Source organism: Quercus suber, unplaced genomic scaffold (genome assembly GCF_002906115.3).
Source record: "Quercus suber isolate HL8 unplaced genomic scaffold, Cork oak 2.0 scaffold_3B, whole genome shotgun sequence".
In the NCBI taxonomy this organism is placed as follows: Eukaryota; Viridiplantae; Streptophyta; class Magnoliopsida; order Fagales; family Fagaceae; genus Quercus; species Quercus suber.
In genome coordinates, this window is record NW_027071805.1 from 2,147,123 (window position 1) to 2,159,538 (window position 12,416).

Sequence of the window (12,416 nt, forward strand, 5' to 3'; positions counted from 1 at the left end):
CAATGGGTTGAGAAAATCTCTTCCTTTTGGCGTTCAAATTTGGCAATTGGTAATGGGTACAAGTCTTGGAAGAATCAAGATTAGATCCTTTTTTTTGGAAGGAGCCCCAGGTGGGTTTGAAACGATATTGAAGTTTCTTCTCTTCTGAAGTCAGTGGCAGATAGGGTTTTTTAGAGAGGAATAGAATGAAGTCCTTCAAAACCCTAAGAGTGAGCAAGTCCAAGTCCACTTGTTTATCTCTGGTGCCTCTTTTGAGTTCATTGAATGAATCACACGCACAAAGTGAACTGGGAGTCACCATGGTTTTGATGATCAATTCTCTGTGAGTTACAAAGAGATAAAGCAACAAGCAAAAAACAGAGACAAGAAAGAGACTCCAAATTCAATTCTTAAGTTGAATTGGCCTCCAAGAATTTTAGTTTATGTTTCTACACTCAGGAAAGGAAAGAAATTGTAGGGTACAAAGTGGGTTTTCTCCGTGAGTTTCAGAGATAAAACTAGAAACAAAGAGATAGAGGATTTGTTCTTTTTTTTGAGAGGAAGAGAGGGTTTGTTCTTGGGTATGGAAATATAAGTGTATTTGTATTTATATTAATTAAAAACATTGTAATATATCCTTCTCTAAGTGGGAGAATAAAATCAGAGTCGGTCACTCCTCTCCTCATCGTCTCCGACTCTGAGTCGGAGAGACCAAAACAGAGGGATCGATTTTGTATTTGTATCATTCAAAGAGAGTGAATTGTAGTGGCTTTTTTTTTAACAATTGTTAATCATCTATTGGATATGAAATACCAAATAAGGTGCTGACTTGGTAATACTGAACACTATATATATATATACTTTCTCCCTCTTTTCATTGAACCCTTACTTGGCAATTGGCATTGCATGTGACTTTTTTTTATATTTGCAATTTGGTTGGTATTCAATAACAATTTATGATATCTTCGTTAAAGTGTCATCTTATTGCAACAAATATATCATTGCAATAACTAAATATCAATTATTTTACAATCTATTGCAACAACAAAAGGTTGCAAAGAATATATTATTACAATAATCTAATACCAATTATTTTACAATCTATTGTTATGAAAAATATGAAACAATTATCTATTACAATGAATATATCGTTGCAATAACTTGACTAAAATTATTTTTGTCAATTATTTGCAATCTATTGCAATAAAATTCATGAAATAATAGTCTACAAGATATTTGAAGTAGTAAACTGTTTATTGCAACAACAAATATATTATTACATCAAAAATGTTATTAAAATATCTAAAGTTTATTACAACGAGATTTTTTTTTTTTTTATTTTACTACAAACCTATTGCCTCAAATTTTATTGCAACACTTTGTATAAACTGTTGCAATGACTTTGATGTTATTGCAATAATGTGTTTTTGTTGTAATAAACATTTTTGTTGTGGTGTTTGTTTTAATTAACATACATGTGTTTTTCCTTCATCATCAATTCATCATTCAATATGATTCCAAAAATAAAAAGGTAAAAAAAGCATATTATCATTAATTCATTACTCCTTTTATTACTTGACTAGATGGAAGATTCCCAAATGGGGTTTCCTGGGTGGGATTATTTTGAGGCGTGTGATGATCTTGGGCGTAGCACAAGCAAAACCCTCTGGTGGTAGTGAAGCTTTCCATTCCGGATCTGCAATGCCAATGGGTTGAGAAAACCTCTTCCTTTTGACGTTCAAATTTGGCAATTGGTAATGGGTATGAGGTTTGAAAGAGCCGAGATTCGATCTTTTTCTTTGGAAGGAGCCCCAGGTGGGTTTGAAATGATATTAAAGTTTCTTCTCTTCTGAAGTCAATGGTAGAGATTGTTTTTTAGGGATGAATAGAATCAAGCCCTTCAAAACCCTAAGAGTGAGCAAGTCCAAGTCCACTTGTTCATCTCTGGTGCACTCTCTTTTGAGTTCACTGAATGACTCATGAAGAAGGACATGAACCAGGAGTCACCATGGTTTTGATGATCAATTCTCTGTGAGTTACAGAGAAATAAAACAATAAGCAAAAAATAGAGACAAGAAAGAGACTTCAAATTCAATTCTTAAGTTGAATTGGCCTCTAAGAATCTTAATTTCTGTTTCTACACTCAGAAAAGGAAAGCAATTGTGGGCTACAAGGTGGGTTTGCTCTGTGAGTTTCAGAGATAAAGCACAAAAAATAAAGCAGAGAGAGAGAGAGAGAAAGGGTTTGTTCTTTTTTTTTTTTTTTTGGATAGAAGAGAGGGTTTGTTGTTGGGTATGGAAATATGAGTGTCTTTTTATATTAATTAAAAACATTGTAATATATCCTTCTCTAAGTAGGAGAATAAAAGCAGAGTCGGTCTCTTCGTCTCCAACTCTGAGTTGGAGAGACCAAAACAAAGGGTTTTTTTTTTTTGGCAAAAATGCAAAGCTGACCCTCTAACTTTCACTCTTTTTTCATTTCAGTCCTATAACTTTTAGTTTTGTCAATTCAGTCATCTAACTTTCAATTTTTGTCAATACAAGATTCCGTTAAACCCTAGTTATGGGCTGCCGTTAATGTCATTGAAACGACACCTTTTTTTTTTTTTTTTTTTAAAAGAAAAAAAAAGAGAAAGATTTGTAAAAAGAAAAACATTTAAGGGGAACGATGTCGTCGTTCCCTTCCCTTAAATCAAAACCGAGAAATCAGAGTAGATATCAAAGGGTCGCATTGGACAAGGCTGTATAGGGTTTGTAATTCAGAAAAAAATTGGCTTCTGTTGTTGCAAATTTTTGTGTTCCAGTCGAGCATTTGATGCTTTGGTTTCCATGTCATTCATTGAAGTTCCAAGTAGTGCGTGAAGTGGATGGCTTTGTTATATTCTAAATGTTATACATAGAAACGCTAGGAGTTTGGAACATGGTGGAGAAGAATGACTTTTTGAGTAGCATAACACACAATCACCGTACCATATTACCACCACTTTTTCTATGGGGCAGTACTGCTCAACAATTTCTTTGGTTGTTGTTGACACACAGTCTTGGCACTCATCGGGTGTAAGGTCTCCATGGCAGAAAAAGAGGCCGTAGACTGTGGTCTCAGGGTTTGCCAACAATGGTGTTGTAGAAACCACTTTCACGCATGGAGTTTGAGGAAAGGGAAGAGAGGAGGCAGTTAAGGTTGGCTGGTAGGTGCTATTGGGGGTGAAGGTGGTTTCGTTTGAACAGAAATGGTAGCGGTATTCAGGGGAAGGGGAACAACTCATTCCCCTTCAATTTTTTTTTTTTTTTTTTTTTACAGATTTTTTTTCTTTTAATTCCGAAATTGAAAAAAAAAAAAAAGAAAAAAAAAAGAGGATGTCATTTCAGTGACATTAACGGCAGCGCATAATTGAAGTTAAATGGAATCCTGCATTGACAAAAATTGAAAGTTAGATAATTGAATTGATAAAACTGAAAGTTAGATAACTGTAATAAAAAAGAGTAAAAGTTAGAAAATTAGTTTTGCATTTTTTTTTTTTTTTTTTTAATAAAAAAACATAGGGATTTGTATTTGCATCATTCAAAAATAACGCCTAGTTGGGATTTCATTGTTCCCTATTTTACCCCTTTCTTTTTAGATTTATTTCTCAAACCTGCCCTCTCTTGTCAGCAATGTATTTGATATCCAATCGGTGATTTGACAACTGTTAAAAAAAAGCCACGTAATTCACTCTATCATTACCAACACAAGCAAATGACAATTTTGCCCTCAAACCCCCGCCAACCGCCGGCCATTTTCTATCTTCTCTTTCGTATTTTGCCCATGTATTTAATCTTAATAGGAGACCCATTACCGGTCAATCAGGTAACGTATATTAAAAAAAGAAAAAGAAAAAAAGACTGCCTTCTCTCTTGGTTTTTGTGTGGTCCGTGTGTTGGGGTGAATTTCCTTTGGGCATCCTATATCGCAGCAGTAGTCATGGTTTTTGAGAAAGATCAAAACTGCTTTGCCTATGGTTGAAAGTAAAGATCAAAACGACAAACCCTAATTTCATTTCTTTTAATTGGGATAACACATCACATCACTGCTTTCTCTCTCTCTCTCTCTCTCTATTTGATATTGTCTTCGTTTTTCATGAGATGGGGTAGCAACTGCCTTCATCACGCTCCCTGAAATTGCAGAATGGAACCCACTCTTTTCCTCTGCTATTGATATATTAATTATGTTTTAATCAATTTCACAATATGGCCCGTGCCACAATGTTGAAGCACCCATCAAAAAATCAAAACGAAAAAGTACAAGAAAGAATGCAACCACTCATGCATAATCAAATTCATTTTTAGTCTCCCATAAAAAATAAAAAATAAAAATCATTTTTAGCCAAATATCACTTGCAGAACATAGGCAAACATAAATTATAGTTTTACATTATGTGATACAAATATCATGGTTTTCTTCTAATCTTACAAAAGATTGTTTACTCAATAGACCTGGAAAAATTCGAGGGTGAGGTACAAACACTTGGTGATGCAAGTTCTGTGTAGCACTGATTTGCTTTACTAGTGAGAAAGTTTGCCTCTGCATTCAAAATGAACACTAAATTAAGTATAATCTTCTTGAGCAAACATATAAACAACTGGAGAGGGAACAGAAATTGTAGGATGTTGTGTCCTCTATGTAAGGCTCATGAGAAAACTCTTAATCTTATTTGAATCATAATCTCTTTGGCTCAAGCTGTGTGGTTTGGTTCTGTATTATCAATCCTAGTAGATAACTTGATTCCTAAACTCATGAAAGCTTGGGTCTCTACCTGGTTGACTAGCGATTTGCTGAAAGATGTGGTTTGGATGATTTTTCTATAATCTTTATAGCTTCTATCTGGTCTTTATGGAAATTTTGATATAAGGCTGCCCGCAAAGGTGAATAGGTGATATAGTTTCATCAACTAATGTCTATGTATTTCATTCTTAAGTCATCTATATGCAGGCAAGGGAGCACTGCGGCCACAGAGGCTAGAGCTCCAAATAAGCTGGTTTGCAATAGAATAGATGGCATATTTCAGGTGGAAGAGATGGCGATGTAAGCAAGGCTGGTGTAGTCACCTTGTCACACTCATGGCTTACATTCAGCAACAATTATGGCTAGTCTTAAAAAGTCGACAATGGTCATATTTTTGAAGTTGAAATAAATATAGTTGTGTATTTTACTAACTCTATGTTTTTCTTGTGTTACTAATATGGTGTTTAACTTTCTGCTAATGAATTGTGAATTTATGGATTTTGTACTTGTAGATGGAATAAAAAAAAATATTGCTGGTTTGGGGAAAGTAATATTTTTTTTACAAGTCCAAGAAAGTTGTTGAAACTTTGAGAGTATATTTCAAAATTGATTGCCTCAACTATTAAAACTACAATCCAAAGATTGACCTCTTGCAAGTGTTAATTTTCAAATGTATTGTCATTTGATTTGTATTTATGAAGGTTCTCCCCTGTAAATGTGTCTCAATTTGAAGTCTTTTGTACTAGGTTTTTTTTTTTTTTTTTTGGTTTTCTTCTTTGTTGGGATGAAAATGATGTATAGAAATCAATTTATGTAATGGTCAAATTGTGTAATTGTCAAATTATTAGATAAATTGATGTGATTTTTAAGAAATAAATTTAGTGAGCCAAGAAATAATCGGCCTCCCAACCTATTCCTTATCATTATGCTCAAAATAATGGTGATTGCATAAACCTTGATATACCAAGAGCAACCATGATGCTTATTAATTTGAGTAACATATATTTTAATTCTTTTGAGACTTTGGAAATATGGACAATTGTTCCATTATTGAAGTTTAGGCCGATAACATTTGTTATTGTAATATGTTTCATGTTGGGGTAGATCCTTTATGTGGAATTGGTTTATTAATAAGATCGTATGATATATTTATCATTCTAACAGGACCAAATTTTGTGGTTTTGATCTTAACTAATTAGATCTTATATATCTCCTGCTTGATGTAACCCTACGGCATGTTTATTTGTGTTCGAGAAGTTGCGATTTTTTGGTTGTGTTGATGACTTTTTTGGTGTTGGGGATATGTTTTGTTGCTGTAGTGCCCGCAACACAGATTCTTAGTAGGTTATGGTTAGAATGACTTTAGTATTGATGAGAAGGATTTGTCTTATTAACTTTGCATGTATATGAAACCTTTATGTTCTCAATAGCATTTTAGGCTGCTTTGATCTCTATAATGCATGGTTTTAGTGCAGTTGATATCTTCATAAAATCTGAACAGTTTCAGCTGTTTTTTGTTGCAGGCTAGAAACAATGCTTGGATTTTAATCTCCAGCTCATTAAGTATGTTCAGCAATCTGTATGTAGTAGTTACTGGTCAGCCTTGCCAAAGTTTTCTTGCTCATGTCATGTTCATTAATAAATTTTGGCTTTGTTTTCAGATTCTTCAGATCTGAGGTGCAGAAGGCTGGGAGTCCAACCAAGTGAGTTAAACTTTGGCTTGCCTTTGTTCAGTGTCAAGCAAGTGGCAGGCTTAGTGAAGACTGTATCCAAATATGACACGTTTGGACTACCCATATTCAAATGCCTAAACTATCTTATGCTAAATATGTTTAATGGTAGCTGCATTAGAAATAATTCAATGGTCAAACATTCGTGTGCGTTTGGCAAAAAGCTTAAAGCTTTTTGCTTTTGGCCTCTGCTTTTTAACAAATAAACACCAAAAACTAGCTTTTAGCTTTTGTCACACCTTTAATATATTAAAGCTACCAAAAATTACACTTTTGATAAACACTATGCAAATAAGCCAGTGAAAACTATGGGGTTCCAAACAGACACAAATTGTTGCTGAGGTAGATTCTTGCAGTTTTTGCTTCATAATTCGTTGACGGTGACAAGGAAATTGAATAAATTATCTGTTAGAGGCAGCTATAAGTGTTGTCAACAAACTCTTAGCTTAATCCTATAAGCAAATTGGATATATTTATACACTGTAAGAGTGCAATATAAATTAATGAATTAATAGAACTTTGGACATAATACCCAATACAGTTTCTGATAGAGAGATTACCGTGCTCAGGATGTGCGGTTATCAATAGGGGCCTCCAGAACAGAGAGAAGTAAATAATAATAATAATGTCATGCTAATTTAGTGCAAATTATGGTTTGGAAGTGGTGTTGATTGTTGACAAATGAGCTACACTCTCTCTCTCCCTCTCAATATCTCATCCATCAACAATTGTTGCAGTCTCTCTATCTCTCATGATTGCCTTCTGTCTGATGATTACAGTACAAGTTTTCATGGCATTCAGAATCTCCTAACTAAATATTTGGATATCCATGAAAAATGAGGTCGTGATATAAATATACTTATGCATCTTATTTTATGCATATTCTTTTTAATACTTAGAAAATGGTCATCTGCTTCTAAATAGAAGCTGATTATAGATTTATTTTATGGCATCAGACATGAGAAATCGGGTAAGGAGCAGTTTTGGACTGAACTTAGCAAATGGGCTTTCCATGAAAGAGGTCATCTTAAGTCTCTTACTGTAACCTAGATGTTACTTAGTTCCATCTGAATAAGATTCTTAAAAAAAAAAAAAAAAATCATTTATTTTATGTCATCATTTGACTACATTTTTTTTAAGTCGTTGCCTGCTGCATCATGTTTGGATCATAGGCTATGAATGTAAGACATCACAAAGCTGGAGAGGCCAATGAACCTACCATCCATAGGGTCAACGACGACTTGGTAATTTTACTTTTAGTACTGGAGTAATTATTAAAATATAAGTGCTAAAATTTAATAAGAAAGGAAAGGTTTTAGCAACTACTCACATTTTAAATCTGGTTGAAGGAATATTCGGTTGAGATTTATGAGTGGTCTGGTACAAGTTGGGAACCATATGTGGCTGACAATGTTCAAGTCCAGTTTTACATGATGAGTCCCTATGTTCTGAAGAATCTATCAACTGACAAGAAGGTACTTTATTAGATTCTTTACGGCATATGTTGCATGCAACTTCACTGCCTGAGATTCTAGTACACCTCTATTCATAATTACGTCATCTTGCAGGGTAGTTATTTTACAGCATTTAAGGTTCCAGATGTTTATGGGGTTTTTCAGTTCAAGGTTGAGTACCAAAGGCTTGGATACACAAGCTTATCCCTGTCAAAATTATCATATTGGCTTTTTTGGTCATGTCCAAACCTTAAGTGCTCATAATCCTACAACATGGATACTAACAATATTGGTTGGCTGATCCTAAGTGTGGTCATAGTGTAGTGTAAGCAGGTAATAATTCAGCTATTGCCTTAATCGTCACTCGACCATCCCTGAAAAAGTTCTTGGAGACTGATACTTTTTCACCCAAGGAAGTTAGCTATACTATTTGCCACAGAACATACATTTTTTGAGATGAACATGACTGACTTTTTTTTTTTTTTTTCATCTGATACCAAGTTGATTCAGGACAATCTAGGCTTCTCACCTAAGGTGTTTGGGCTCACCACCAAACAAATGCAATGCAATTTTTGCAAATAATTTGAATAATAATAATCATAGTTTGAATACAAAAGAAATCATTTGGAGCTTTATATACAACTTCCAAGAATCACAATGATAAAGTCAAACTCTCCTAATGCAAATCCTAAACAATATCAAATACTAATCCAATACTAATCAAATGCTAAAGATAAACAACTAATCCTAATGGAATTCAAATACTAATCCAAACTAAACAAATAAATAACTATGTTACAATTTGCAATTATCCACATAAAATATAAAATGAAATATTGAAATAACTTTTGGTTATGCTCCTGCATCACCCCTGCTTGTAACACACTATCTTATCTAGCCTCTGTCTTATGCTAGCAAGTTCTCCCTTTTATTACACCAAGTATGCCTAATTCCAGTAAAACCCAAATTTATTCTTACATGAACCCTTTGAGACCTCCTCTTGGAGAAGAGTCAGCCTTGCATCCAAACTTTTCTTTTCTTACAAGACAGTTGAAATCCCCACAGCAAACACAAGGGCCCCCTTGAAATGCATTCACTGAGCTTGAAATAATCTTCCAGAATTTCTCTTTCTTGACAAAATAGGAAGACCTATAGCTGCATACAAACAGCCAGTCCCTACAACCTGATTAAGAGATTACATCACTTACTAGCTAGGCAGATGCACCCACCACTTTTAAAACGACTTCCTTATTCCATAAAAGAGCTAGACCACCATCTTCACGCCATCTCTAGCTACCACTAGTTGGTACACAATGACAATCCACATAACCTAAGGTCATCGATCTTATTAATCTTATCCTTTCCCACCATAGTCTCAAATAAGAAAATAATGTATGGGTCATGGTCCCTCATGAGGACTCTTACCCTCACCATCTAGACGTTACCAATTCCTTAACAACTCCACATGAATGCTTGCATTGCACAAACTCTAAAACACTAAGAAAAAACTAGGAGGAAACTAAAGGGTCACCAGCTGTCTCTGATCAATCAATTCCCTACTAAGAATGAAATCTTGTAGCTATTGTGTACCTTAGTTTAGATCGAAACAAGAGCATGGCCTGGTAACGTAGTTGGGCAGTGATCAAGCAATGCCGGGTGGAGAAATGATAATAGAAACATATTAATGACTCAGTTCTAGGAGAACAAGCTTGAGTCGAATCTAGACACATGAGGCAGAGGAGGAAACCCAATAACTGGGTGGGGATCAAAGCATTATGCAGAGTGGAGCTTGTGATCAGCTTGGGAAAAGCTCAGTGCGCTTTAGCAAGAGGAAGTTGTCATGCATCTAGGGGAACGACACAAGGAAAGCTGCACCCTTTTTTTAGGTGCTTTGGTTTACAACTTTAAGTTGCCTGTATTTGTGTTGTTGAAGGCTTGAAGCAGTTTCTTGTACATTCAGTTGTTTGAAAGAAATCTATTCATAATAATTTAAAATATATATATATATATATTTATTTATATATTTTTTCTAACTGTATGAAAATTTTCAAATTTTAGTAGAATCTGTAGACAACCTCACATGCAGGTATTTGGTGCATGCGAATGGAATCTATGCCGGCGTCTTTCAGCCATCATTGTAGCCATGTCTTGCCCTTCCGCCATTGTTTTCAAAAACTTAACTAATTGTACTTAGGAATCATCATAAAAGCAAGAATTAAATCTTTAATTCTGGCTGCCGGACCTGTCTCTATGGAATATTCATGTAAAAATTTTAAGAGACAAAGAATTATATATATGTAGAAGTAGAACATAATCATATCCCATGTGTAAGAAAGAAGAGGGGTGGAATTGTTTTTTAATGTTAAAAAAAGAAACCTTATACGTTCTGCCAGACTCTTTCACTCTCTCATCATAAATGATAAACCCAACCAAAGCCATGGTAATTGTTGTCATACACTTTGTCCCTTTGTGGATTGGATTTCACATAATTTCGGATATACATGGACCATCTTGGTGCAAGTGGTCACAAACTGACAGTGACGAATGAGTTTCGGTGTTCCTGGAAGTTGGCTTCTTCAATCGCATATTTTGTTTAGCCATTGAAGCTTTCTGAAGTCTGAACGGAGAAAAAGAAAAAGAAAGGGTTTATTAGGAGGAGAGAGGTAGTGATCCGGTGGGAAGTAAAATAATTAAGTAAAAAATTGAATTTAATCAAAAAATAACAATCATGTGTAAAATTGTGGAAGCTACAGAGGTTATGTGTCACCATATAAAGAAGTCAACTACAAGTCAAATATCTTTGATAATAAAGTATTTATACACTAGACGCAGACTCGCGCTTTGCGCGAGAATCGAGATATATATATATATATAAAATCAACACTCTCTCCTTCTGATTATATTAATAACAAAATATTTTATATTTCTTTAAGAACCTCTTTATAAATGTTTAACCATAGTTAGTAAAAACATTACTCATAAAATTAGAATAAAAATATAAAATTTATCAAGTACCAAAACATTTGAAACGGCAAATCTCTCCATAATTCATTAAGAAAAGAAAAGGGGAAAAAAAGCAAAAGTTATTACTTAATATTTAAAAATTAATACACTTTATTTTAAAATTTTAAAATAAGAGATTTTAATTCTAAAATTGATGATAATTTGGGAAATCTACCCTTAAGCATAGGTAGGTTAGTGCACAATATTTTAATATTAATTTAACAAAGTTTGGTCAAACAAATGTAAATAGAGAAAGTATTTTTTTTTTCCCTTCAAGTTTGGAGTGGAGTGTCATTTCTTTAAACCTTAAGGAAGAGAAATATAATTACCCCTATATATTTTTATTATTATTTTTGTTTTAGTTTTAATAATTGATTTTTCTTTTTCTTTTTTTATGTTAATAAAAACCTTACATATACCTTTTTTTTTAACCTTTACAATTTTTTTTTTTTTAATGTGAATCTTTACATATACCTTTAATAAACTCTATATATTCCATTTCTTTAGATATGTAAAATCATATACTATTACTTCATAATGATAGTAGTTGATTATTTTTATCATTTTTTTTTTTCATAACCTCATTTATAACGGTTTTTACTATTATTATATATTAGCCATAGACCCATGCGATGCGTGGGAATATTATTAATGATTATTTGTGGATAAACTTATTTAAAAGTAAAAAAATTTATAATAATAGTTCTTTAAGGATCATTTTGTGAATTGTCAAAAGAAAATTTTTACTGCATAAATTAATAAACTACCATTACTAAAAAAAAAATCAAAGAAATATAACACAACTAATCAAATTTTTAAAACAAAATTTTGTCAAGAAATCATTTGAATCAACCATCAAATATATAGCATACCCTAGAAACTTCATAATTAAATATAATGTAGAGTAAACATGGATTTTACAAAATTTAAACAATGAATTCAAATTGACATAATAAAAATAATAATAATAAAAAGTAGAAAAATGAAAAGAAGACAAATCATGGTGTAAATTTTTGTGTTGTTGAATATTACACTCATACTTGTGGACTATATGTTTTTGTGGGGCCCGTGGGCCTGATAGCCTCGGCCCATCATGTAGCAGGCCCAAGGCCCATGCCGAGGAGCACAAGTTATTTTGAACCAAAGTGGGGGAAAGCCTATTTTCCCAATCCACGCCGAGGACCACCTTATCTTCGGCATGGCAAAGGTGATTTTGGGGAGAGGCTAACCCCAAAGTAAACTGTCACTCTCGCATTTAATGCACTCAACTAACCCCCCTGACCGCATTAATGGGGAGGTAACCCCTTGGCAGGATAACGTTGATCAAAGTGAACCACTTGAGTATCGATAAGGCCTCTGATGGGACGGCCGGCCAGAAGAAAGGCAAATAGATGATCAACAGATGGAAGAAGGAGATAGGAAGATGAAAACTATAAAAAAAAAGCTAGTAAAGTAAACGAAGGGGGGGGGGGGGGAAAAAAAAGAACAA

General features: G+C 33.8%; 1 long non-coding RNA gene across 1 annotated transcript; it reads left to right on the forward strand.

The window, feature by feature from the left end:
* The first annotated feature begins 7,699 nt into the window (after positions 1 to 7,699).
* LOC136066221 (uncharacterized) lies at positions 7,700 to 8,139 on the forward strand. Its single transcript, XR_010627677.1, has 3 exons — positions 7,700 to 7,714; positions 7,820 to 7,945; positions 8,039 to 8,139. It is a non-coding gene; the product is annotated as an uncharacterized LOC136066221 (long non-coding RNA).
* The last annotated feature ends 4,277 nt before the right edge of the window (positions 8,140 to 12,416 follow it).